Source organism: Halyomorpha halys, unplaced genomic scaffold, assembly GCF_000696795.3.
Source record: "Halyomorpha halys isolate HHAL.00 unplaced genomic scaffold, Hhal_1.1 Scaffold91.1, whole genome shotgun sequence".
Taxonomy (NCBI): Eukaryota; Metazoa; Arthropoda; class Insecta; order Hemiptera; family Pentatomidae; genus Halyomorpha; species Halyomorpha halys.
Genome location: NW_027110755.1, coordinates 1,476,257 through 1,484,196, shown reverse-complemented (window position 1 = coordinate 1,484,196; position 7,940 = coordinate 1,476,257).

Sequence of the window (7,940 nt, the reverse complement as noted above, 5' to 3'; positions counted from 1 at the left end):
TTACATTAGCTGGTCTCGTGGCCATCTTCTTTTCAGGCGCCTCGGAGGATTGTCAGGAATGGAAGAGGATGCAAGATTAGAAACTAGAGGGTTTGAGTGGTTAGAGAGTTTATAATAGTAATATCTGGAACATTCTAATTTAAATTAATGTTTGAAGTACCATTGGGTGGTTTCTTGCTAAGATTACCAATTGTTTGTAACCTTCTTCATATTTACTTATTGTATTTTTTTTTACAGTTGTAAATTATAATAAATAAAAATAAAATCTACATCATGATCCAATGGTTCCAGATCTTGTAGAATAGGAGAATTTCTTATAAAATAAAAATTGCCGTCATTCCATCCTCGAAGAAATGGATGAGTGGATGCTGAAATGGTTTAAAATCAGTGTCGAATATTCCCGGGTCACTGATTTTGAAACCTTACCAGTGAAGTTATTAGTGGATATAGCAAGCACAATTATGAAACCTGATCGGCTAAAAGACTCATTTAGAAGAAAGTCTTGCAAAGGGAAACACTAATATTTCGAAGAAATAATTTTTCTTTTACTTTAAATCCACGTTTTGAAGAAGAATAGAATAGGAATAAATTTATTAATTAGCACAGTGGATTGTTCAAAGTTTAATTTTATTTTTTCCTTTGTGAGACGCATCATGTAATAAAAATCTTTCATTGTGAAGGAGAAGTTTCATATCTAATAACTTCATGAAATCAGTGAGACAAACATCTACTTTGCTATAATGATGCCTGTAAGCATGGTGCTTTGATTCGAGATCTTGTAGAAAAAGGGGATTCCTTAAAAGTTATGAAACGCCGTCATTCCATCCTCAAAGAAATGGATGATGGATGCTGAAATGGTTTAAAATCCAAAGAAGCCGCAATATTTCCCTGTCTGGTCCCATCCAATTTGAGAAATCAAATTGAAGAACAATCACTAGAAACCTCAGGAATTCAATGCAGTGGAGGAACCTAATATTTAAAATCATTAGAACACAGCAATTTAGTGTTTGGTAGCAATCATTTATTTAAAAAAAATTACTAGCATTGGTTATTACGACGATCGGCTATGTCTGTTCCCTTGGAGGTCATTATAAGCAATATCCCGGATATACAGTAGATTATCATTGTTTCTACCCAACATTGTGCTAAACGAATTTATCATGGAATAATTTAAATTTTAAATATTTAATACTTAAATCTAACAAACGCAATTCTGGTATTTTCCCAATTTATGAATGTATTTATTGTATCTTAATAATATTGTTTTTGCTCTATATTCGATTGCTTAGTCGGCCTTGATTTGCTCGAAATATACGAAACCAGCGAAATAGAAATATCCATAGCATTTTAAAAAACAAAAACATTTTGTTCTTTTCTTCAGCAGAAATTTTTCATCCATATCGGAATGGCAGACGGTTATTTTTAATTTATATATTATTTTTTTATGTATTAAAAGTAGACGTAAATAATTTTCTATATTACTCAAATTATTTGATTATTATATATTTTTTTTTTTAGTTTCGCATCCTCCTTTCGCCTATCGGATGGTTTTGAAGTTAAACGAGCTTAAATCTAGGCTCATGCTAGGTTAAAGCGAGCTTCCGTTGCATCTTGCTTCATTTCAGATTAAAAAATAAAATAATAAAGACGAAATAAGGTTCGAGAGAATCACGTGTTACTGTTGGTTAGAGAATATGGAGCAATGATGTCAAAACAGCGGTTAAATGAAACAAAACCAAAATGATGAACAATACGTTGCCAGAATGAAATCTTCAAGTCTTTATTTTGCCATTCTTACTCTTCTGAAGCTTTCCCTGGGATGTTGAACGAAGTAAGCTGGTATCAAGATACTTTAGTATTCTGCCTTTGTTTAGTTAAGAATACTTCTACGAAATTTAAAAAAAAAAATTTCTTAAAACCTATTTTTTGAAGGAGTATTTGTGAGGGTTACATGTACATTCTTAACCTTCTAAAACAGAAAATTGTTTTTATTCTGATTTTTCCACGATGAGTAAAAATATTTTTCATAATTAGTAAAACAAAAGAAGTAATTCTTAGGTGCCATTCAGTTTCCGGTGAATATAATAGATTTATATCACTTTCCAAAAGCGGCATTATTAAAACCGTTACGCAGTCACCTAAATCACTTTTCTAAGGCAAACAAAAATTAATTAAGATCACCAATTTGATTAAATTTTTCATCTACCAAATAAAGTTACGAAGAACAGGTTAAAAGGGAAGGTCAAATATTAATGGAAAAAGTTAACAATGTATAATAAAGCAATAAAATACAAATTTATAAAAAATAAAATATAGTTTTATATGATTAATCAAACCATAAATTAGTACAATATATCTTAGAAATATCAAAGAAGGGAGAAATATCGGTTTAGAGCCTTCTCCCCATTCTTCAAATTATTTTATATTGAGACAAACATCATTTTATTACTAATATTGCAGAATTATTAATAAGTCTTATACTATGTTCTGTATGCTTTGTCTTTACTTTTTATCCATCAATCCTACAACAATCGAACAAACGAGGTTATCGCTTGATCTCGCTCGGCTTGTAATGTAATGCGTAGCGGCAGCCCTGCATGAGTGTACTCATGTAGACAGCTGCGAAACGAAAAAAAAAACTGATATTAATAAAATCATTCGAGTAAGAAAAAAAATCACTTCAGGTCTAGTTTCCAATACATAAAGTAAAAATTAACCGTCAGCCATTCCGGTAGGGGTGGAAAATGTTTGCTGATGTAAAAAAAAATATACATTTTTTTCCGAAAATGTTACAGATATTTTTATTTCGCAGGTATCGTTTATATATTTATATATGGTATTATGGTATCGTGTTACGAGCGAGTCAAGGCCGATTTAGTAATCTGATATTGAGCAAAAACAGGATTATTAAGATTAAATGAATACACCAATAAATTGGAATCTGTATTCACAAACAAATTAGTGTTCTAAAAATCTCTAATTTCGAAATAAATCAGAGAAAATACAAGGATTGTAATTGTTTTCCGATTATTTTTCTCATTTACTTCTTTGTATATACAATCAAGATCAACTAGGATAGTTTGGATATCAACGATAATTTATATTTCAGTATTAAATATCAACAATTTTAAATTGTTTCGTGCTAAATTCGAATAGAAACAATTATAATCTATTACATATGCTGGATATCGTTTATAACAACCTCCAAGGAAATAGGCATATTCGGTCAACATATTGTCTTTATAACCAATCGCTCACTACAAGAATCATTTAAATGTGATATAGGAACTTTTAAAAATCAATAATTGCTACCAAACACTAATAAATTGATGTATTTGAATGATGATGTAGAAATTTACGCTCCTGCAGCTTCTTCGCTGTTTTAAAATCAATGTTAATTAAACTGGATTTAGTGAATGACACAATCTTCCTTATTTCAAATACAATAATTTATTTCATATCATCAGCAACAACGTTTCGGGAAATTTCCCCCATCTTTAGGTTGCTAAAAAAACAAATTCAACAAAACCATAAACATGTGCTTACATCAACACTAATATTTCATATTTACTTAAGAACTATTTATAAACTATTTACCTGATAACAATAACCTATATATAACATATAATTTTCTCCTTTTTTGTCATTATTGCTAATATATATATATATATTAATATTAATGTCATTTAATGAATAAAAACTATTTTATTTCTACTAGTCATACATTTTAGGAGAAAAATTACCTTCCTGAAGGTTATCTTTCATTATGATAACAACCATATAGACTATAAAATAATTTTATCCTACCTCCATTACCACAAAGATGAACAATGAAAACTAAAATTAAGAATTTTTCAGAAACCATTTCTATTATATTTATTATATAAAGCTATTTTCTTTTATAATTATAAACACTTTTTATTTTTTTATTTTTTATACAATAACAAACAAAAATGACTTCCAGTAAAAGATCATTAAATTTAAAATCAATGTTATACTTAAAATAAAATTTTGAATCTAACTTCCATTTCTTCCTCTAAAGATTGCCTAGTAATCCTTGCCTACTACAAGGAATAGGTTTTCAAGAGATCGCTTGCTTTAGCGAGGAGGATGGGACCAGGCAGGGGACTATTGCGGCTTCTTTGGATTTTCATCCATTTCTTTGACGACTGCAATGACAATGTTTTTAACTTCTAAGGAACTCCCATTTTTTACAAGCTCTCGAATCAAGATCCTATGTTTCTAAATTGAAATTATGGTAAAACGACTTTAGATCAATTTCTTAACCAAGATGTTAGTCTGCTCTATTTCCATATGAAGGTATTATGAATACCTCATCCATGTGAAACTTCTTCTTTATAGTAGATTTGATATGATGTGTCTCTTGAAGGAAACACTAAAGTAAATTTTAAACAAGCCATTCGGCTAATTGAATAATTAATTCCCTCTCCCTTCAAAATAATGTTTTAATTTAAGAAAAAAAATCATACATAAAGACCTTAATGTTCCCTATGTAACCGATCTAGCCCGAACCAGATATCACTCCTTCCATTATAAACTCCCTAACCACTCAAACCCCCTAGTTTCTAACCTTGCATAATCTTCCATTCCTGACAATTCTCCGAGGCGTCTGAAAAGAAGATGGCCACGAGACCAGCTAATGTAAAATGTCATTAGAGTGCTACCAATGAGTAGTTTCTCTAAACGCCTGTAACACTTCAATTTAACTTAGATCAGATTTACTAAATGTATTATAATGTACAGTTGTAAATAGCAATAAATAAATATTAAAAAAAAAAAAAAATTAAGAAAAATTAGGGTTTGCTTTTGCAATGCTTTCTTGTGGATTCTGGAACGCTGTTGCTAACACTAATAGTTAGTCTCATTTTTGCCAATTCCAATAATAAATTGGTAGGGCTCTCAAAATCACAGGTCCTGAAATATTCGATGCTATAACTGATACGTCGTTATATCCGAGATAGTTATAAACGATATCTAGTGTATCCCATCCCTTCCCCTTCTATATCCTCTAGTAAATTACTTCAAAAAATTTTGATTTACTAATAAAACAGTTAATTTTTTTCTTCCACTTCATGTTTATTATATTTGTTTCATTTTTAGTAATATAAAATTTCTGAGTTGTGTCCCATCTTGAGGATATTGCACTATATATGGCATTTTCACATTACGTGTTTTTTTTTCTTTCAAAAATTTCTATTTTCACGCTTAGTCATTTCGAGTGAAAACGGTCAGCTATTGGATATAAAGTTTTTTTTCAAATCATTGATAACTTGTCGACATTTTATTTTTTCAATCCCATTCATTGATTTAAAGAAAAACCAAATAAAAATTAAAAAAACGAAATATTGGGTTACATGAAGGATTTCTGTCGACAAAGCGAGGTAATATCACAAGAACAGCAGGTTTTCAAGAACGTTTATCCGCAGAACATCCATGAATCGAAATTGTAACCGGAACACGACCATGGCACTGATGTCAATAGATCGCTAAAAGGCCTTCGACGCTGTATCTTACAGGCCGATTGTCGACCAGCTTGATTACTCTCAAATGTCCTGAGTGAATTTATTCGGATTTGAATGTGCTTTTCATTGAACGTTCCACATTGTTAAACGTTGGAAAATTAGAGAAGAATTATTGAAAAGAATTGTATAAGAATTATTAAAAAGCAATAAATTTTACTTAAGGAGTTCCACAAGGAACGGTGTTGTTACCAATAATGTTCTCCTTACATACATAACATCGTTGATGTGAAATACCAAAAAAATTACCGTGACCGATGAGAAATCCAGGACAAGCAGTAGTATCAACACTCAAGCTGAAGTAGCATGTCAAAGGGTTGTAGACGTATTACAAAAATTGAAAGGCAAAAGAGAGAATTTTTATTTATATAACTTCTTCTGCCTACTAATAATTACTAATAATAACAAATAATTTAGATCAGTTGCAGCATAAGCTAACAGCCTTTGCCACTTACAGGGATTATAAATCCTATCTTTATCGTCTAATGATTTATATGCCTATTTATAGTATCAATCCGGCATTACTTTATATTACGCTGATGTTTATAAATTTAAAATTTAAATGTCTAGAAAAAAAAATCTCGTATCTCATGCATTTGAAGATTAGCTGATTTACAAAATAAATTTTATTGATGTAGTTCATGTATCCTACCTGAGCCTTGATTAATACTAAAATGCAAAGTAATACTATAAGAGTTATAATATTTACTTGATACAGTTTCCCTGATTTATATAGTGCTGATATAAATTTTATTTATAACTTCTGTAATGTCAGTAATAGTTGTACAGTCGCAAAAAGTATAAGTACTTTGTAGTTTGTATACTTTTATTTATGAACTAATACTATTAGCTTTCATTACGAAACATGTCCTAGATGGTATTAGTATTGTTTCTGTCGGTGAGATGTTAGGACAAACGAAGAGATAAAGACTTCAAAACAAGCATCCATCATTGCATTGGCGTGTCAATTGTTTTTTCTTTTTGGTCATTTAAGACATTCCCGACAGGTTTCTGGCCCCTCAAAGCCACTCTCACTGGCTAAGATTATTTTTACAAGCGAGGTTTGTCATTTGCGAACTTTTAATTAAATTACATACTTGAATAAATGAATAATTAATTGAATATATGTAGATGAGGTTTATTTATATAATAGATTTTAGTGACTAAAGTAATTTTTTTTCGGAAGTGATAGTAAAGTGAAGTTTTGGCCCAATCTTTATAAGTCTTCTTCTGGACTACAAAAAAGAACAAAAATCAATAGAAATGATCAAAAGGTTAAAAAAAAAATCATTAAATATAAATATTAAATAAACTTTTTTTTCTTTTTTTTTATTGCAAATATTACCGTCTGCCACAAATTTGAGCAATGGGCAATAGTGATAATAATTGTACACTTTCATACAAAAAAAAATGTGGATATAAAATTTTAAAAAATAGTAAATAAAAATAAACATATAATTTTCTCCTTTTTTGTCATTCTTGCTAATATATATTAATATTAATGTCATTTAATGAATAAAAACTATTTTATTTCTACTAGTCATACATTTTAGGAGAAAAATTACCTTCCTGAAGGTTATCTTTCATTATGATAACAACCATATAGACTATAAAATAATTTTATCCTACCTCCATTACCACAAAGATGAACAATGAAAACTAAAATTAAGAATTTTTCAGAAACCATTTCTATTATATTTATTATATAAAGCTATTTTCTTTTATAATTATAAACACTTTTTATTTTTTTATTTTTTATACAATAACAAACAAAAATGACTTCCAGTAAAAGATCATTAAATTTAAAATCAATGTTATACTTAAAATAAAATTTTGAATCTAACTTCCATTTCTTCCTCTAAAGATTGCCTAGTAATCCTTGCCTACTACAAGGAATAGGTTTTCAAGAGATCGCTTGCTTTAGCGAGGAGGATGGGACCAGGCAGGGGACTATTGCGGCTTCTTTGGATTTTCATCCATTTCTTTGACGACTGCAATGACAATGTTTTTAACTTCTAAGGAACTCCCATTTTTTACAAGCTCTCGAATCAAGATCCTATGTTTCTAAATTGAAATTATGGTAAAACGACTTTAGATCAATTTCTTAACCAAGATGTTAGTCTGCTCTATTTCCATATGAAGGTATTATGAATACCTCATCCATGTGAAACTTCTTCTTTATAGTAGATTTGATATGATGTGTCTCTTGAAGGAAACACTAAAGTAAATTTTAAACAAGCCATTCGGCTAATTGAATAATTAATTCCCTCTCCCTTCAAAATAATGTTTTAATTTAAGAAAAAAAATCATACATAAAGACCTTAATGTTCCCTATGTAACCGATCTAGCCCGAACCAGATATCACTCCTTCCATTATAAACTCCCTAACCACTCAAACCC